Source organism: Pan paniscus, chromosome 18 (genome assembly GCF_029289425.2).
Source record: "Pan paniscus chromosome 18, NHGRI_mPanPan1-v2.0_pri, whole genome shotgun sequence".
Lineage (NCBI taxonomy): Eukaryota > Metazoa > Chordata > Mammalia > Primates > Hominidae > Pan > Pan paniscus.
In genome coordinates, this window is record NC_073267.2 from 7,434,911 (window position 1) to 7,455,837 (window position 20,927).

The 20,927-nt window shown below is 44.2% G+C and overlaps 1 protein-coding gene across 24 annotated transcripts in view; it reads left to right on the forward strand.

Annotated features, from left to right (window-relative positions):
* The window catches only part of RBFOX1 (RNA binding fox-1 homolog 1), a 2,479,284-nt gene that overhangs the window by 1,667,624 nt on the left and 790,733 nt on the right, over positions 1 to 20,927 (forward strand). Inside the window, exon 1 of one of the 24 annotated variants that reach the window (XM_063598344.1) lies at positions 16,284 to 16,306. The exons of the other annotated variants lie outside the window; for them this stretch is intronic. The gene's annotated coding sequence lies outside the window, so the exon portion shown is untranslated. Of the gene's footprint in view, positions 1 to 16,283; positions 16,307 to 20,927 lie in introns of those variants that run through there. 24 annotated transcript variants of the gene reach the window in all.

Below are 20,927 nucleotides of genomic sequence, written 5' to 3' on the forward strand. Positions count from 1 at the left end.
CTTTAACATTATCCATGATTGTACACTGTTTTCCATCTGTTCATTTATTTATTTATAGATTGTTTCATCAGACATTGACTAAGCTCCTACTTTATGCCAAGTATTGAAGATGTAAATTCTACTCTTTACTTGTTCGGGGCTTACAAGGGAGCAGAGAAGATGGACATAAACAAAATAGTTACACATCAGTCACCATGATTGATGTGTAACTTCAAATGAGATGAATGCTCCTGTGAAATGAAACAAGGTTTTGTGAGCATCTGTTGGAGCAACCTGACCTAGGACTTCAAGGGAAACTTCTTGGAGGAGGCGACTCTGAAGCCATCATAAGTGACTTCACTTGTTGAAGAAGGGGAGGAGTCTTTCAGATGGCAGGACAGCCGTATACAAAGATCTGGGGGCTAGAGAGCTCATGCAGCATTGCACAAGCTATTTAGAGGCCAGTGTAGCTGCCGCCAGGGGAGCTCATATGGCCAGGAGGGCTGACCGTTCCTAGAGAGGTCAGCAGCCCTTACAGCCTGGAGTAAGGAAGGTGGTGCTTATAAAGCAAGAATGATGGGAAACCATTGCACAGATTCTAACATAGAGGCCAGTTCTGTGCTCCAATTAAAATCGACGAAAGATCCCTGAAGTCTGCCATCATTGCTTATCTGTCTTTGAATTCTCTAGTGTCTAGTGTTCAGCAAGTGGTGGTAAAATAAATACATGATGTGGGGGAACCACTTCAATAGGTTGTGAGCTTGGAGTGAGTTCCAGAAAGGTGCCCCACAATCACTTATCTCAGAAACTGGTGGGGAGGTTTCAGTCAACCTGTATAAATGCTCCTGGGGACTGTCCTTTGGATAAGCAGGTGTTCTCTTTACCTAAAAAGAGATGCCTTTCAGAAAGTCTTTAAGGGCAGCAGAGCAAGCACTGGGGGGGACTAATAGGACCTCAAAAGAAAGAGGTGAGAGGCAGAGGGCTGAGGGCCTTTCGGAACTGCGGCTGCTTAGCTAGAGGAGGGAAGCAATTGCATCCCCAACAGGCGGGCTGTAAAGGGAATGCAGCTCATTACTTGGAAAGGGTGGTGAAGCTGGGAGCAAACAGCTTCTAGATCAAGCTGTGAGGGAGGATGTTTAGTAATTAAAGGAGGCTGGCACCATTTGGAGGTACAAATCTGCAAATCCAAGGTTCACATCCCAGGGAGTGACCACGTGGTCACAAAACACAGCCTACAAATGCCCTCACCTGAGGTCATACAGAGATAAGCTACCCCCATGGGGGCTGTGCGGGTACAGCAAGTTGGATGCTCTTATTCACCACCCCTATACCTAATAGTGCAGTTCATTCTCAGATCATTTTTAAAGGAGAAATGAAAGCTCTGTGTCTGCGTGTGTATGTAAACACCATCTTAACACATTGCATGCACTTTTGATGCACATGTGTGTTCTAGACTGTCACTCGCAGGGACTTCTGCTGTTGAACCTGTTCTCTGTGAGGCACGAGTGGTAGGCTTATGAAACCCATCCATCTTTAGGCCAGGTGCGCTGGCTCATGCCTGTAATCCCAGAACCTTGGAAGGCCCAGGTGGAAGGATAACTTGAGGTCAGGAGTTTGAGACCAGTCTGGCCAACATGGTGAAACCTCCCGTCCACTGAAAGTACAAAAATGAGCTAGGTGTGGTGGTGGGTGCCTGTAATCCCAGCTACTCAGGAGGCCGAGGCAGGAGAATTGTTTGAACCCAGGAGGCAGATGTTGCAGTGAGCTGAGATCATGCCATTGCACTCCAGCCTGGGTGACAGAGTGAGACTCTGTCTCAAAAAAAAAAAAAAAGAAGAAGAAGAAGAAAGAAAAACTCATACATCTTGTACCTGAGGACTGTTTGGGGAAGCAGCTGCTTTTTCCGGCCGTTTCTCCTTGGTGTTCTCTACTCACAGGGACCCTCGCCTTGCACCTGCTGGGAAGGCCAGTTCACCTGCCCGGGCTACTTGTGTTACACAAAGCTGGAGAAGAATGAAGTCAAAGTGGCTAATTTTGTTAGAGAAGAATTGTTTTGTTCTGCGGTGGGTGAAGTTTCTCTCTATTACACTTTTCTACAAATTCCCCTGTTCCCAATTCCCTCAGACAACAAAACTACAATTTGCTGGATAAACAAAAGCAGTGGGGATGAAGCCTCCCTGGCAGCCAGTCTGTCAGAGGTGCTGTGCTTGTTAGCATGGTAAAAGAGTTAGAGGAATTTTTCAAGTTGTACAAGATTGAATTACTTAATAAACTTGGTGTAACTTTCTTCCCTGGGAGTGAGTGTTGTTAAAAAATCTAAAAAGACTATTTTGCAGCATTAGCATTTTACAGTTGGTCAGGGTGTTCAAATCCTTTATTCTTTATCCATTTTTTTTTCTCAATAACACTTGTTCCTTAGCCCTTTCTTCCTAGCTAACAGTCTCTGTAACTGTTTAAAAAAAAAAAAAAAGAATGGCTGGCCTCAGTAGGTCATGCCTGTAATCCTAGAACTTTGGGAGGCCGAGGCAGGTGGATCCCCTGAGGTTGGGAGTTCGAGACTCCCAGGCCAACAAGGCAAAACTCCACCTCTACTAAAAATACAAAAATTAACTGAGCATGGTGGCACACTCCTATAATCCCAGCTACTTGGGAGTCTGAGGCAGGAGAATGGCTTGAACCCGGGAGGCATAGGTTGCAGTGAGCCAAGTTGATGCCACTGCACTCTAGCCTAGGGGACAGAGTTAGACTCCATCTTAGAAAAAAAAAAAAGTGTAGATGTTTGGTTACCCCTTCAAATCATCTAGCTAGTAGGTTGGACTTTGTGTTTATTCAAATTTTCCCCGTTGAGCAACATTGCCCCCACCATCACCCCCAAAAGGGAAAAAAAAGACAGTGGGTTAATCATCCCTGTTAGAAAGAATTTCTCTCAAATGCCTGAGGCAAGTTTGCATGCCATGGATGGAAATGGTATTTTCAAGTGACAGACTGAGCCGGTCCTGCCTAGGAAACCTGCTGCCTTGGCAAGGTGGTATTAGTGGCTGAGGGCTGTATGTTTATTCCCTGGCCCTCTGCTGATCCCTGGAAGCAAAGTGAGTGTCCACAGGCTTTCTTTGTAGTGACACTGACTTCCTTCTGCCCTTGTGTTTCCAAGGTGAGCTTTGTTAGGTGCCAGGCTGCAGGGTCCTTCTGCAGCATTCTGAAGAAATCCTCTGCCTTCCTCTGGTTGGGCAGAATGCCCAGTAGAATCAGGAACAGTGAGCTCATCTCCACCTGATACTTTGTCTTGGATGGAACGCTTTGCTTTATCATTAAAAAAAAATTATAATGCCTCACTTAGGGCTGCAAACAGTGTTGATGTATTCAATAGCGCATTGGAGAAAACGTCGAAGCAGATTTGCAGAAGGTGCCCATCTTATGGGCAACCCCAAAAAGCAATTTATTACCCCCCCCCCAAAATATACATTGTCATGTGGAGCGGAAGGATTAAATATTTATGTCTGTTGGCTGGGGTAATAAAATTGTATTCAATTGTGTCTCAGGCACTACCTAATGATTGTTGAAAACTCGGTAATAACACCGAAACTCATAAAAAATACAGGATAAACAATGCTGGAAGAAAATTATGGGAAAATAGTCTCTGGCCTGTGGAAATGCGACTTTATTTTGAAATAATTTGAAATAAGAGTGTATGCATTTAAAAAAAGTGAGTTTATATAACCGCAATCTAATCTCTAGAAACTTTTCTTTATGGTTTTGTTCTTTGTCAAGTTAAAAACAAAGGGTACATCAGTAGTGTTGCCAGTAAATCCTGATAGGTTTGGATTTCCTTGAGGACAGGAACAGCCTTTTCTTCATCTCTGAACTCTTGGGACTTAAAAAGAGCCTAGTTCAGAGCAGACTGGGTGCTCCATAAATATTTGCAGAACTTTTTTTTTTTTTTTTTTTTTGAGACAGAGTCTTGCTCTGTTGCTGAGGCTGGAGTACAGTGGTGAAATTTCAGCTCACTGCAACCTCTACCTCCTGGGTTCAAGCAATTCTCCTGCCTCAGCCTCCTGAGTAGCTGAGATTACAGGCACCTGCCACCCCACCTGGTTAATTTTTTGTATTTTTAGTAGAGATGGGGTTTCACCATGTTGGCCAGGCTGGTCTTGAACTCCTGACCTTAAGTGATCAGCCCACCTCAGCTTCCCAGAGTGCTAGGATTACAGGCATGAGCCACCGCACCCAGCTTGCAGAACTAAATTTAAAACATAATAATTGTTTATGATCTCCATGTCATCTCCGTATTCCAAGGATTCTCAACCAGAGTGATTTTTGTTCCCCAGTAGGCATTTCACAATATCTGTAGACATTTCTGTGTTTTACAACTTGGCAGGGGAGTATGTCCTCCTGGCATCCGTAGGGCAGGGGCCAGGGATGTTGTTAAATATCCTACAGTGCACAGGATGGCCCCCGAAGCAAAGCGTTTGTAGTGCTGACGGTGAGAGTCATCTTTACCGATGTGTCTCCTTCAGTATTCCCAGTGCCCAGAGCTTCACTCAGAGAAACAGTGCATCGAGCTGTCCTTGAGAGAATGGCGGTATCCATGTATTGGTTTTCTAGGGCTGCTTTAAGAAAGAACTAAAGACTTGGTGGTTTCAATAACAGGAATTGATCGTCTTGTGTTCTGAAGGCTAGAAGTCTGAGATCAAGATGCCAGCAGGGGTGGTTCCTTCTGAAAACTGGGAGAGAGAATCTGTCCTATGCCTCTCTCTTAGCTTCTGTTTTTGTTTGTTTGTTTGTTTGTTTTTGTTTTTGATGGAGTTTCACTCTTGTTGCCCAGGCTGGAGTGCAGTGGCACGATCTTGGCTCACTGCAGCCTCTGCCTCCTGGGTTCAAGCAATTCTCCTGGCTCAGCCTCCTGAGTAGCTGGGATTACAGGCATGCACCACCATGCTTGGCTTATTTTTTTTTTTGCATTTTTTAGTAGAGATAGGGTTTCACCATTTTGGCCAGGCTGGTCTCAAACTCCTGACCTCAGGTGAACCACCTGCCGTGGCCTCCCAAAGTGCTGGGATTACAGGCATGAGCCCCCATGCCCGGCCAGCTTCTGTGGTTGGCTGGCAGTCATGGGTGCTCCTTGCTTGTAGATACATCACTTGAATCTCCACCTGCATATTTACATAGAGTCCTTCACGTGAGCATGGATGTCTCTGTGTCTCTATTTTCCCTTTTAGTGAGGACATGGTCATATTGGATTAGGGCCTATCCAAATCATCTTTACTTGCTCTTCTGCAAAGACCCCATTTCCAATAAGGTCACATTCACAGCTACTGGGGGTTAGGACATCCACATGTTTTGGAGGGAAACAATTCAGCTCCTAACAATCTACTTCTCTGCATCCCTGCATCCGTGCAGTTCAGATTATTACCCCTGCTTAGCATTGTGTTGCCTGAGATCTGGCATCTCTTCTTCTCTCTTCCAGCCTTTTGGGTGTCCTCTCCTGTGGCCGGGCAGGCCTGCACCCCCAGCCTCTGACCATGGCTTGGGCCTGTCTTGTTCATCCAAGTTACTCTGCCTTTGCACTCTTCTAACCCCGATGTGTGTCTGTCTGTCTGCCTTCTCTTTCCTCCCAGGAACCTTTGACTTTTCCACTGATACCTCTGGCCTCTGGTGTCACCTCTTCTAGACTTTCTCCCCAGGATGCCCAATCCTCTAGGAAGGTATTTCCAGGTTATAGCTGACAACTCACTTAACAGGTTCACCTCCCAAACTACTTTTCAGAGTGTCAAGCATGTCTTATCCATGTGCCTGGCACAGTGCTGAATCCCCATGAGTTACGTGGAAATGGTTAATGAATCCTATCCTATTTATTCCCGAATATGGCCCTCTAATTATCCATGCAGGGTCCAGGGTCAGAATGCCTTGTCCTCAATCCTTGTTCACCTCATTGACTCACTGTGCAATCTGGGACCAAGTGCTTACTGTCTCTCTGCCCAGTTACCTCATTGATAAATGGAGGTGAGGTTGTGCCAGCCTCACAAGCCTATTGTGGGGACTAAATTAGTTTATATAATAATTTTGAACAATGCTAGGCACATCTTAAGCATTCATGATTGCAGCTGCTAGGATAATTTGGCATAATCTGTGCTTACCCCCAACACGCTCTCTCTGGGGGCTCCGTTCTTCTGCTTCTGAACATGCTTAGACTTCCATTTCTGTAGGAGGTTCTTATTGTTGCTGTAACAAATGATCACCAATTTAGGGGTAATTTAAAACAACACAAACGTATTTTCTTGCAGTTCTGGAGGTCAGAAGTCCAAAATGGGTCTTGCTGGAGTAAAATCAAAGGTCAGCAGTGTTGCATTTCTTCTGGAGATTTTATGGGAGCATGTAGTTTCCTCCCTTTGCCGGTTTCTAGAGGCCACCCACATTACATGGCTCATGGCCCTTTTCATCTTCAAAGCCAGCAGTGTGGCCTTCAGACTCCAGCCCTGGCTTCCAGCATCACATACCTCCTTCTCTGGTCTTCCTCTTGTAAGGAACTTTGTGATTACTTTGGGTCCACCTGGATAATCCTGGGAACTCTTCCATTTCAAGATCCTTAATTACATCTGCCAAGGTTCTTTTGCCAGGCAAGGTGACGTATTCATACCTTTCAGAGATTACGATGCAGGCATCTTTGGCATGAGACAAGATTCTGTCTATCACATTCTCTAAAGGCGTTCCACCTGTGTGATGGCTTTATCTCCAGCAAACATGCATTCATATTCAGGCTCGGCTACCTAGAAGCAAGGGACATGTAATCTCCCCAAGCCTGTTCTCTCTTTTACAAAATCGGACAAAGAAATTATCAAGTGAGGGTAGAGAAGTCGGAATCCTATGTGCCTAACACGTGGTACATGCATGCTAACTTTTGGCCGTCACAATGACTGTTGTTGGTTTCACTTTTTTTCGTGTTATTTTCTCCCAAGTGTGGTTCTTCCCTTATTACCTGCAGCCATCGGTCTTCTGTTGATCTAAAGCAAGGTGTGCAGTTGGGGCTGTCTGCTTGGACCACCCTCGTGTGACTGAATTTGCCTGCATATCGGTTCCTTTGCTAATTCTGTTTGGGCAGGATTTGCTTTTTGTTTGCTTAGCAAACTTCATGAGCTGTTTCTGATTTCCAGTGGTGCTCCACAGGCAGATCTCTCTTGAAAGGTGTTGTTTGTTTGGTTTGTTTACCTCCTGTTCATTACTCTTACCTCTACAGGCTACAAGTCTCCTAGGAAGGGATGTTGTGCCTGTACGTCCCACCCTGGACCGCGGAAAACCTTGGGAGCGTGCAAAGAGATTGGGCATTCTAGCGGGGCTTTGATGGAACTCTAGTAAGTAGAAAAAGCAGACTCAAGCAGAAAATGGGAAAAGAGAAATCCTAAGAGGAGTCTCATGAGATGATTACTTCACATTTGCAGTTCAGGCATTTTCTCCATACTTCCAGAATCATGTAGGGAGTTGGGCACAGAGAATCTTTTTAGGGGCAAAGAAAGTGAGTGTCTTTTCCACTCCCCGTCCCCACACCCATCTTCCTATTCCCCTTCCACACACACAAAGAGGAGAGCTTTAACTTTATCTCAGGAGTTCTGTCCCCAGGTTCAATGTTGGAGTAAAATCAAGGACTTGGCTCTGTGCCTGACCGGGTGATTCCCCACTTGTGTTAATCCCTCAAACAACCCACATGCTTTTTCTTGTAGTTCTGGAGGTCAGAAGTCCAAAACGGCCCCTACTGGGGTAAAATCAAAGCCTCAGCAGGGCTGCATTTCTTCTGGAGGTTTTATGGGAGAAGGCAGTTTCCCATCTTTGTCGGTTTCTGGAGGCCACCTGGTTTACAAGGCTCATGGCCCTTCTCAGCTTCAAAGCCAGCAGTGTGACTCTAAAGCAACATCATTTCCTAAAGTAGCGGAGAGGAGGCCTGGGAAGATTACACAGCAAAACCATCAGATCCTACATCTCAGAATGAGAAGGTTGTTTCCTTTTCAGTTGACTTTGGTATATCTAAGCTTATATCCAGAAGAATGCCTCCATTTCATGCTAGTCTTTATACCTTTGCATTCCTTGCTAATCTCTGTTAGTAAAGAGGAAGGAGGGTCAGGCGCAGTGGCTCACACCTGTAATCCAAGCACTTTGGGAGGCCGAGACAGGCGGATCACTTGAGGTCAGGAGTTTGAGATATGCCTGGTCAACGTGGTGAAACCCCGTCTCTACCAAAAATACAAAAATTAGCTGAGCGTGGTGGCAGGCACCTGTAATCCCAGCTACTCGGAGGCTGAGGCAGGGCAATCGCTGCAACCTGGGAGGTGGAAATTGCAGTGAGCCGTTAATCGCACCATTGCACTCCAACCTGGGCAACAAGAGTAAAATTGTGTCTCAAAAAAAAAAAAAAAAGAAAAGCGAACTGAAGACTTGAACCTTGGGTAGTGCGTTAGTTTCCCAGGACTGCTATAACAAAGTTCCACAAACTAGGGGGCTTAGGCAACAGAAATGTTTTGCCTCACACTTGTGGAGGCCAGAAGTCCAAGATTAGGGTGTCAGGAGGGTTGGTTTCTTCTAAGGGCTGGGAGGAGGAATCTGTTCCATGCCCCTCCCTGTGGTTGCTGGCAACGCATGGTGCTTCTTGGGTTTTAACTCTGTCAGTGTGATCTCTGCCTTCACCTGCGTGTGTTCTCCCTGTAAGCATGTCTGTCTCCGTGTCCAAATTTCCCCTTTTTATGATGACATTAGTCATATTGAACTATGACCCATAATGACTTAATTTTGTTACGTCTGTAAAGACCCTGCTTCCATATCACGTCTCACAAATGCTAAGGGGTTGGGCTTCAACATCTTTTGGTGGGAACAAAGTTCAATCCATAGCAGACAGGCAATTCTTTTTACCTGCTATTTAATAACACTTTTATTTGTATTGTGTTTATTTTACCATGCATACCTACAGCAAATAATTTTGTTTCCACTTACAGAAGAGATCTATTTTTTCTTCTTTTTCAGTAAATGAATTTACTTTTTAAAAATCTCAGTAAAGTGATTTTAAGAGAAGTCATTAACTATATCATAGTACAGGTGGTCTTCACATGTGGCCAAATATAGAAGATACAGTGTAAGATTTGGGCAATACTTGGTTCACCAATCCTTTGAGGCTTGGGAGTAGAAATAACAAGAATAAAGATGTTAAGTAGAGTAAGATGCATTCTTCAAAGATTCCTTTTTGTGGACCATTTCTTTGAGAGAGAAGTTTTCTTCCTGTGAATAAATGTGCTGTTGCTTTTTTTAGCTCTGTCATTTATCCTTAGTAGTATTTCAGAACTTTACGTTTGAGTTCCATTTTCATGCCATGCAGAATGAGGTAAATAATCTGAAACTTAAATTCCCACGTGGAGTAATTTCTCTAATGTGGAGTTTCTCAAACTTGAGGGTGCATCAGAAGCCCCTGCTGGCATTGTTAAAATGCAGGTTGCTGCTCTCAGCCCCAGATTTTCTGACTGAATAGCTCTGGGGCGGAGCTCTGTAATTTACACTTCTAGCAAGTTCCCAGGTGATGTGGATCTCGGAGTGGGGAGGGTACATTTTGCGAACCACGTGGCTACTGAAATGAAGTGTCTGTTCTCTGTGAGTAAAGATTTTTCAGGATCCTTTCCAGCCCTGCGGCTCAGATAGATCAGATTGAAGCATTCTGGGTGGGCTAAGATAACTAAACTAAAGACCTTCTGATATTTAGGTTTAAATTCTTTTCTCTTTGTTTCTTTTACTTTTTGTTTCTTGCTTTCTTGCTTTCTTTTTGTGTGTGTGTGTGTTATTACTATTTTTTTTGCAAGGTCTCCCTGTGTCATCCAGGCTGGAGTACAGTGGCATGATCATAGCTCACTGTAGCGCCCCAACCTCCTCGGCTCAAGCAAGCCTCCTACCTCAGCCTCCTAAGTAGCTGGGACTATAGGCACATGCCACCACACGTGCCTGCCTAATTTTTTTTTTTTAAGACAGACTTTGTCCCACTGTGTTGCCCAGGCTAGACTCAAACTCCTGAGCTCAAGCGATCCTCCTGCCTTGGCCTCCCAAAGTGCTGGGATTACAGGCATGAGCCACCAAGCCCGGCCTAGAGCTCCGTGTTTCTGGTCCTCAGGGGATCTTGGGCAGTATCTCACCTCATCTGGCTGTTACCCAACACTGTGCTTTATATTCTACTTCCTGTTTCTGCAGGGTGAGGATGGGCTTCTAATGGGTGGAAAAGAACCTGGAAAGGGCCCCAGGCAGGAAAACCATTATGGAAGCAACGTCTGCCCACCCACCAGGCCGCTGGGAGGCTGAAGAAGACCCGTTTTTTTTGTTTTGTTTTGTTTTTTGTTTTTTTGTTTTTCCTGTGGGTTACTTGAAAAACATTTTTTAAATGCAAAAACAGGGTATCTGAAATTATTATCTGTCCACCTGTTTAACTGTTATAAAGTAGCACTTTTAATTCATTTCCATAATTATAGCCTGTGTCATGCTGTGCAAAAGATTCAACTGGGGATAAGGAGAATGGTCCCATTTTAACCCCCCTATGAACGTGTAGCCCAGGCCAAGAGCAGCTGCTGTCTCTTCTTGCAAGCCACGGTGTTGTTTGAGAACATCTTTCATCTCATATCCCTCACCAGACCCTGAGCATGTTGCCATCGGCCTTCCTCACACCCCCACAACCCTTGGCCCCATCATCTGCAGTGCCCGATGCCCAGCACTGAGCCCAGTGCCTGGTGTTCAGGGTATCTTTCCAAGGAGAAGTTATAAGTCGGTAGCATCCCCAAGCCTTTCCCAGAGCAACTCAAGCCCTGAGGCCACCAGATTCTTTGGGCAGCAAGTTGGTCTCCTAGAAGCCCTTGGTAGACCTGGCTCCATGCCTAGCTGGGCCAGGCTCTGTCCTCCCCTGCGTACCCTTCTAGCCAAGCGTCTGGGCAGCCAGCGGTTAAGTCCACTGTGGGAAGCTATTGAGTCTGAAACACACAGTGACAGCAGGCATGCAAAACTACTTCCCAGCCCTGCATGTGGCATAATTGTATTTTCAGGGAGGGCCAATCTATTAGCAAGGTGCCAGTCTCAACTGTGTAACTTTTATAAAGGAAACACTAAAGGCCTCTTGGGGTGAAGGATATTATAATTATGGATGATTTATACTCCCCAGCTCATGTATACATTGCACTTGATGAGAATGTTCTACTTGACGTAGCCAGAAACATTAAGCAAAAAATGGTGTTGCATTCTGGGTTAGAAACCCATCTTTTGTTTTATGTCTAATCTATCCAGTGCTAAAACATTTGGAATGATACCTCTGCATGCTGCTGTGAAGGAAATACGAACATAATGAGTGCATTTCTGATTTCTTACCAGATCATCATTTCCTTCTAAAATACCTCACTGAGTTTAGCATATTTATTCCTTGGTGGAATGTTTGCTGTGTATTGCGGTACAAAAGCAGAAGAAAATAATCATTATAATTATAATTCCCGGGCTAGGAGGGACCTTAGTGATCTATCTAGTCCAGGGTGTCCGGGCTTAAATTACAGGGTCGGCTGATAAGTATTCTACTTTTTATGATTCAGAATCTACAAGTTAAAAGAGGAAGAGAGAAGAGAAAAGACAGTAATAAAGGAGGTGCTTTTGCATTAATAAGAACACAGACCTAGGTGTCTCACCTCCACTTCCTACCTGAGCCACCTTTGATAAGTGAGAATCTCTCTGGACATCAGTTTTCAGCTCCAGAAGAAAACAAAAAGAAAAAAACCCAAAACAGGGATCAAGGCCAGGAGCAGTGGCTCACGCCTGTAATCACAGCACTTTGGGAGGCTGAGGCAGGAGGATTGCTTGAGGCCACGAGTTCAAGATCAGCCTGGCCAACATAGCAAGATCCCATCTGTACAAATAAGCTAAAAATTAACCTGGCATGGTGATGTGCACCTGTAGTCCCAGCTACTTTGAAGGCTGAAGCAAGGAGGCAGAAGCAACAAGATCGCTGAAGCCCAGGAGTTCAAGGCTGCACTGAGCCAAGATCGCAACATTGTATTCCAAGCTGGGCAACAGAGCAAGACCCTCTCAAAAACAAAACACGGATGGATAGGTTTGAGACAGCCCTCACTCACATAACTTTTAGAGCAGAAAATCGGATAGTGCGTGCATACTATTATTATTACAGCACTATTGCCAGGCAGCAAGCAGGCCCAGGGTGGTGTAAGCCGCCTTTGCTCATCCATAGATGAAGGATGCAGAACATTCCTCAGTTGACTAATGTGTGAACTGCACACTGAGAACTGGCCTGCGGTCCTCCAGCTAATTAGTGGCGGAGCCGTGCTCTCCAGACTCGGGGTCAAGGCACTGGGGCTGAGCTGCAGCTTTCATCAGGCTCCCGCAGACCCACTCCCTTGTTCTCCTAGCAGCTGGATGAAGCCTGTGGTCCTCAGCATTTCTACTAATTCCCTCAAAGAAGGGCCTGGGATTGTTTCCATTCTCTGTGTTGCGGACTAGGGAGCTAACTGCGGTTCCTTTCTGCAGGGAGGAAGCTTGCTCTACAGATTAGAAAGGAAACACGCAGCTTCCCAAGCATGTCACTTCTGAACTGTTTAATAAATCCACGTAGCCTGTTTTCTTATTTCCTTGATAACTTTTAAAAAATTATTCCTTAAACAAATGACTTCCTACTACAGACTAAATCTAAAATCTAAACAATAACTATTTTTTTCTAAGTCCTCACCCCCACACCCCCTTTTTTCTTTTTTTGACACAGTGTCTTGCTCTGTTACCCAGGCTGGAGTGCAGTGCCATGATCTCAGGTCACTGCAACCTCTGCCTCTCGGGTTCAAGTGATCCTCCCGCCTCAGCCTTCCGAGTAGCTGTGAGTACAGGTGCGCACCACCATGCCTGACTAAATTTTTGTACTTTTTGTAGAGATGGGGTTTTGCCATGTTGCCCATGCTGCCCTCAAACACCTGGACTCAAGTGATCTGCCTGCCCTGGCCTCGCAAAGTGCTGTAATTACAGGTGTGAGCTGCTATGCTCAGGCTTCATTCCTTTTTATAGTTGAATAATTCTCATGAACTGGACATGTTCCGTGAAAGGGCCGTATATGCAAAGTGGTCCCCAAATGCTGAAGTTGCTGAGAAACCAAAGTACAAGGCAGAAAAATCCAGTTTGACATTAAAAGCTGTTTTACTGGGAAAACTTAAAGACAGCTGTCTTGAGTGGCAGGAAGACAGAGCTCCACACTGCTACTCCCCAGACCCAGGGCTTATATACCTTAGGGAAAGGGCATAAGCGCTGTGTACAAGACAACTAAAGGCAACCCTCCAGGACAGGCAAGAATGATCAAAGTTGACATGTTGTTATACTAAGGACTGGAAATAAAGTAGGAATCAGGAGGCATTCACGGAGCTGGGACTGATCAGAAGTCAATATGGCAGATTAGCATCCAAGATGGAGTCACTCTTGTTTCCGGAGGATACCATAGTTTGTTCATCTGTTGATGGACAGTTGGGTTGTTTTGACCTTTTTGCTATTATGGCTAATGCTTCTTTGGACCTCTGTGTATGGGGTGTGGATATAGGTTTTCATTTCTCTTGAATATATCCCTAGGTGTGGACTTGCTGGGTAATGTGGTCTAATACACCTTTGGTTAATGAAATAAATAGCATTTTAGTTTTTTTTTTTTTTTTTTAAATTGTCATTCTACTACCATCTCCAGGACCATTAGTGGCACACATACCACAATTTAAGAAATACCATAAACCATCGTGACCTACACACTTGTAAGGCCTTCCATCTTGCAACGCTATTGGCCGTTCTGGCTTGTGTTTTTCTGGATGGTCATCACGACCTTCCCTGGTCGTCCTTTTACCTCTCATTGGCCACAATTATGCCCATTCCTACTTAAAAACTCTTGCATAAGCTCGGTTTACTTCCAGCTTTTTTCTACCACCCACTTAAATTTTTCCTATCTTTGAAGGCTGAGTTCAAACTTCGAAGTTTGAATTTTTACCTTGATCTTGTTTTTTTTTTTATTTGTTTGTTTTTGTTTTTTTGTATGTATAAGACGGAGTCTCTCTCTGTTGCCCAGGCTACAGTGCAGTGACACAATCTCGGCTCACTGCAACCTCCACCTTTCAGGTTCAAGCAATTTTCCTGCCTCAGCCTCCCAAGTAGCTAGGATTACAGTTGCATGCCATCACACCGGGCTAATTTTTGTATTTTTAGTAGAGATGGGTTTCACCATGTTGTTGGACAGGCTAGTCTTGAACTCATGATCTGAGGTTATCCACCTGCCTTGGCCTCCCAGAGTGCTGGGGTTACAGGTGTGAGCCACTGTACCCAGCCTGCAAATGATTTTGTCCACAGAGTGGACTGAGTTTCTGTTCTTAATTTGTATTTAAAATAGAAAATCTCAGTGGCCACCTTGGTCCCGCTCTCACTGCAAAGAGTCTGTCCCAGCTATTGTTAGGGACTCATTTGTAACCAAACACTGAACAGAGGATGTCACAGTTAGTGACTAACCCCATCTGGTGAAATCAGTATATGGGATTGCACATGAAATGAAGAGTTTCTGAACTTGAGTGTAGCTCTATATCTTATAAAGAAATCTACAAGTGCTTTTGTCCTTGATGTGTTTCATTTGGGGAATACATCCATTTCTGTCTCCGCCTTCTTTAAACCTGAAAGGAAGAGAGTTGGTAGAAACACTCTGTCCAAAGGAAGATCAGTGCTAACAATGTTCATTTTTCTAAGTGTCTCCTTCTTCTGAAATAAAAGTTAGGAAGCTCTGACACCGGCTGCCTTCCTGCCTTCTACACCCAAGTGGGAGTTAAGATGTTCCAGATACCATTTGCTGTTTTGAAGGAGGGTCTGTGTGCTGTGTGATGAGTAGACTCTTCCCCTTTGCTTCGATGGGAACCTCGGCATTCCAAGTGGACATATTTCATATCCTCAGGGCTTGTTCTCCTCCTCTGTGGATCTCAGTAGCAGACCTTCAGCTGCCTTTTACAGAAGAGGGCCCTGGGGGAGACATCATCCTTTGTCAGAAATCCTGGAAAAATACCAAGAAACTGACAGAAGTCGAAAGAGGGACAATGGAGTCCTGGGTATTATCCCTTTAGGGTGTTCTTAATCAACCTAAGTCTCAGGGTAGCCTACAGGAGAGCCACTTACGAATTTGTTAAAAATGTACGTTTGTGGCGAGGTACAGTGGCTCACGCCTGTAATCCCAGCACTTTGTGAGGTAGAGGTGGGTGGATCGCTTGAGGTCAGGAGTTCGAGACCAGCTTGGACAACATGGTGAAACCCCTGTCTCTACTAAAAATGCAGAAATTAGCTGGGCATGCTAGCCTGTAGTCCCAGCTACTAGAGAAGCTGAGGCAGGAGGAACACTTGAACCTTGGAGGTGGAGGTTGCAGTGAGCTGAGACTGTACCATTGCAATCCAGCCTGGGTGACAGAGCAAGACTCCATCTCAAAAAAAAAAAAAAAAAAAAAAAGGAAAAACACATTTGGGGACTGCACCCCAGGCCTACCGAATCAGGCCACTGGGCTTGGTGCCATTGTTTCTGAATTTTTAACAAGCTACCCGGGTGATTCTGGGGCCCACTAATATTTTTGAACTGTAAGTATAGGAGGACTTCATACATGCCGAGTAAAACCATCTTAAATCCAATCAAATTAATTGTTAATTAAATTAATGTCTGCCTGGGCCCTAATTCATAACTTTCATGTTGCAATTCCCTCCTGATATCCAGAGGCATCATTTAAAGAATAAGTAACCAGGGACATAAAAATGAATTATTTATCTTACCCAAATCTCATACCCTTCTCAGTGAAAATGTGGTTGCTTGTCACTGAGCGTCCTACCCAATGGGCATATCTCTGGTCGTTTCAGAGAAAGAAATCATTCTCTGCCTTCCGAATGCAGACAACATGAAGCAGCAGTCTCACATTGATATTATGCTTAATAATTCATCTTGGGCATAGGAGTATGCAGGAGCATTCAGCAGAAGCGCACTCGTCAATAAACAAGTGTTTTCAGTGCAACACATGCAGGCTTGGCCCTCACCTGATGTAACAGATGGAGAAGAAAGTGGTGGGGGGGGGCGGGGGGAGTGGCTGTGATCTAGTTACACAGGGTCCTATTTCAAACACCATTTCTCCATTTAATAACAACAGCTAATGATTTTTTTTGTTTGTTTTTGAGGCAGAGTCTTGCTCAATCATCCAGGCTGGAGTGCACAGCTAGGATTTCAGCTCACTGCAACCTCCGTTCTTGGATTTAAGCCATTCTCCTGTCTCAGCCTACTGACTAGCTGGGATTTCAGGTACCTGCCATCGTGTCTGACTAGTTTTTTGTATTGTTTTTTTGGAGATGGGGTTTCACCATGTTGGCTAGGCTGGTCTTGAACTCCTGACCTCAGGTAATCCGCTCGCCTCAGCCTCCCAAAGTGCCGGGCTGGGATTACAGGTGTGAGCCATGGTGCCTGGCCCAAGAGCTAATGTTTCTTGACCAATTCCTATTTATCCTGTTTACATGTATTAATTTCTCCAAATTAATTCCTCACAACAGCCTGGCAGTTTAGGTTCTCTTATTAGCTCCATTTTATAGACCAAAAAATAAAATAAAGCTCCCCCAAACTGAAACATAGAGGGTTTTTTTTTTAAGTAAACTTCTCAGCATCACACACTAATAAAGAGTAGACCTGGGATTTGAACCATGAAATCCTAAGAGAGATCCAGAACCTACTATCTTAGACATTTCTCCACTTCCTATGGCTTGAAATTTGTTTTAAAGGAAACCCTGGTATCTTCCAACAAATATCTGGAAATTCCGTCCTTTTTGTTGATGGAGAGATAAAAATCCAGATTGATTCCAGATCCATAAGACATTGTAATCAGCACTGATATATTGTATGTTATAGATAAGGAGAAAAATTTCTAGGAGGCTGAGTGACCTGGCTAAGATCATTCTTTTTTTTTTTTTTCATTATTATTATTTCAATAGTTCTGGATGATTTCTGAGATTTTGGTGCACTCATCACCTGAGCAGTGTACACTGTACCCAATGTGTCATCTTTCATCCCTTACCCCCTCCCACTTTTCCCCTCTGAGTCCCCAAAGTCCATTACATCATTCTTACCCCTTTGCATCCTCAAAGCTTAGCTCTCCCTTATAAGACAGAAAATATGATATTTCTTTTTCCTTTCCTGAGTTACTTCACTTAGAATAATGGCATCCAACTCCATCCAAGTTGCTGCATAGGCCATTATTTTGTTCCATTTTATGGCTGAGTCATATTCTATGGTGTAGGTAGATTTTCTTTATCCACTCATTGGTTGATGGGCATTGAGTTTGTTTCCTTATTTTTGCAATTGCAAATTGTGCTGCTATAAACATGGGTATGCACATACGTTTTTTATATGACTTCTTTCCTTTGGTAGATATCCAGTAGTGGGATTGCTGGATCAAACGGTAGTTCTGCTCTTAGTCAAGTTCACTCCTGATATTGTCATGATGCAATCTCTCTCTTCTGCACGAAACCAGAGTCCTTTCTACTGTTTCTCTTGCTTCCTCAGCATATAAATGGCTTGTTTAACTTGATATGAAAAAGTTAGATGTGTCCTAGACATTAAGGGAGCACCGAGGCCACAGAGGCTCTTGTAATTGCCAAGGGCTGCCATAACAAATGACCACCTAGTGGCAGGCTTGAAACAACAGAAATTTATTCTATTACTGTTCGGGGAATTAGAAGTCTGAAATCAAGATGTGGAGATAATAGCTCCTTCTGGAACCTTTGAGGGAGAATACATTTCATACCTCTTCCCTAGTTTCTTTTGGTTCCAAGCAATCGTTGGCACCCCTTGGCTTGTGGCTGCATCACTCCAGTCTTTACTCCATCTGCATGTGGGCTTTACCTCTGTCTCTGTGTGTGTCTTCTCCTCCTCTTAGGAGAACACCCACCCTGAATCCAGGATGATTCCATCTTGAGATCCTTAACTTAGTTACACCACCTGCAAAAGCTTTATTTCCAAATATGGTCACATTCACTGATATCAGGGATTAGGACTTGGACATAGGTTTTTGCAGGACACTATCTGGCTAGTCCGTAATGACTCTCAGAGAATGGATTCTATAGTTACTGTATAAGTTTGCCCTTGTTTGACTGGAACACAGTATCTCAAGTGGTTGTGGTGAAGCCCACAGACTTTGGGGCTCAGCAGGTGTTGGTTTGAGCTCCTGCACCATTCATTAGCTTTGTGACCATTGATAAGTTTCCTAAACTCCCCCAGGCTGCCATCTCTTCATTTAGGAAATGGTGATATTAATCTTAACTAAATGCATGAGTTTTCTATTCTGTGTTACAAATTACCCACACACATTTAGCAATTTAAAACAGCACACATTTGTTTTCTCACAATGTCTATAGGTTAAAATTTTGATACAATTTAGCTGTGTCCTTTGTTCAGGCTCTCACATGACTCCAGTGAACCTGTCAGGTGGGTTGTGTTCACATTTGGAGGCTCAAATGGGGATGGATATGCTTCGAAGATAACCCAGGTTGTTGGCACAATTTATTTCCTGTGACCGTAAGTCTGAGATTGTTGAATTCTTGCCGACTGTTGGCCAGAAACCATGTTTACCTTCCAGAGGATGCATTCAGCGTTCTGAGGTCACCCATAGTTCCTTCCTACATGGCCTTTGCCATAGGTCCTCTCATAACATGGCAGCTTGCTTCTTCAAGCAGTAGAGAAAGAATAATTTATGTATATATATAAATTACTTTATATATATACATAAATTACTTGATATATATATATATTTTTTGTAGGATTGCTTTCAATCAATAGACAGTATGGCAGGTAGAGGTGATGGAAAGTTACATGGTGATAATGTTCATATATATGAGCATATATATGTGTGTGGGTGTATATATATGAAGATGTATGTTGTATATGCACACACACAAGCACACACACATGAACATAATCACCATGTAACTTTCCATCACTTCTGCTGCATTCTATTGGTTGGAAGCAAGTCCCAGGCCTACCCATAATCAAGAGGAGGAGATTATGCAAGGGTGAGAACACAGGAAGTCAGGGATCATTGACAGTCACCTTAGCATCTGCACACCACTGAAACATTGTATGAATTAGAATATACACGGAACTAGCACAATGCCTAACACTTTGTGGCTATTTAATGTATATAACTGCTGTTACCAACTGGCAGTTGGTATTACTATTCAGGTTAATCACTGCTCAGATTTTAGGGTCTACAACTTTCTTCACACAGGCTGCTCCCTGTGCAACTTCAGCAGCACCTTACACACAGGGGAGGATGTGAAATGGAGCCTGGGGGGTAGGTGAAATTCAGTAGTTCTTGCTTCGATGGAGAAGTCTGAGGCATTGGCATCGATCTCAGAAAGACCTGAGCATCCTACATTGATATAAACTATAACTTATTCAGATATTGGAAAGCACTGGTTTTCAGTTCCGAGTGTTCGGTGGTAATGGCAGGTTTTGCATGCTGCAGCCCCTTGCAAGCCCACTAAAGAACATCTGCCAGCCGGCACAGCAGTGGCTGCTGGTTTTTGCTCTCTGCAGTGAGCACTTCCAGGCTGTCTTGCCTCTTCCTGAATTTCTGGGTGGTTGCTAATCTTTTAGCTCATTTTCTTCGCTGTGTTTGTCCACATTTAAAATCTTTTATTTTCCTGCATCTGTGTTTTCATTTCCAGGAGACAGTTGGCTTTTTTCGTGTGTGTGGAATAAATGAACATGTGATTCTTTTACTTGCTGACTGTTGAATGTGAAATGTGCAGCCACCTCTAAGTTAGGTGAGGGTGGAGTAAACTTAGGCCATGTTTTGGGCCTCACTGCATCCACCACTCCAAAAACTCGAAAGCCTTCTGAGATTTTAAACATTTTCCAGTAATTTCCTTAGTGTATGGTGACTGTGAGTAATAAATCAGGAAGTCAGCATTCATCACAGGTGGGATTGTGTGATGATGGTGTCACAGAGCACATCATAGTGAGCATTTCCATTTTTAGGTGTACTTTGGGAAGTCTTAAACAAGGGGGTCTATATGTCTGTATTTCCTTTTGGCCATTTTTGATAATGACCAACCAGAACATACCCAAATCAGATGATGTAAGGTGCATTTAATACACAAACTACTTATAAATCTATAGGCAGTGTATAAGCAAACCATAGACAGTGCAGTACCCTTGGCTGTTTATACAAGAGCTGTTATTACCCCTAAGCCCAGAAGGCAATGAGAGAAAGTGATTTCTAGAATTCCAAAGGAGATAGGAAAGCAGCTGGTCCAGTGTGAGTCTGAGAATAAATACCCTGGTTCCTGCTCCTGGTCTTCAGTTGCCTGCCTGAGCTCTCCATCAGCCCAGCCCCACAGGCTGCTAGATGTGGTATCCTGGCCAGGTGTGGTGGCTCATGCCTATAATCCCAGAACTTTGGAAGGCCAAGGCGGGAGGATCATGTGAGGTCAGGAGTTCAAGACCAGCCTGGCCAACATGGTGAAACCCCATCTCTACTAACAATACACAAATTAGCAGGCATGGTGGGGAACACTTGTAATCCCAGCTACACGGAAGGCTGAGGAAGGAGAGTTGCTGGAAACCGGGAGGTGGAGGAGGCAGTGAGTCAATATCACACCACTGCACTCCAGCCTGGGTGTTGGAGAAAGACTCCATCTCAAAAATAAATAAATAAAAAGATGTGGTATTCTGTTAATGATGACTGACCATCTTCCAGGGCAGAGAGCAGGGTGGACTGGGATGGAGAGTGAATCAGCAGGGGAGCATGGAAGATGCATCAGATATACCCACACACCCTTTACTCTTTACCCCTTGACTGCCATTTTCTAGCCTTTACAGCAGTAGAAGGCCAGCAAAGTGGTCAGGAGCACAGATATCAAAGCTTAATTAA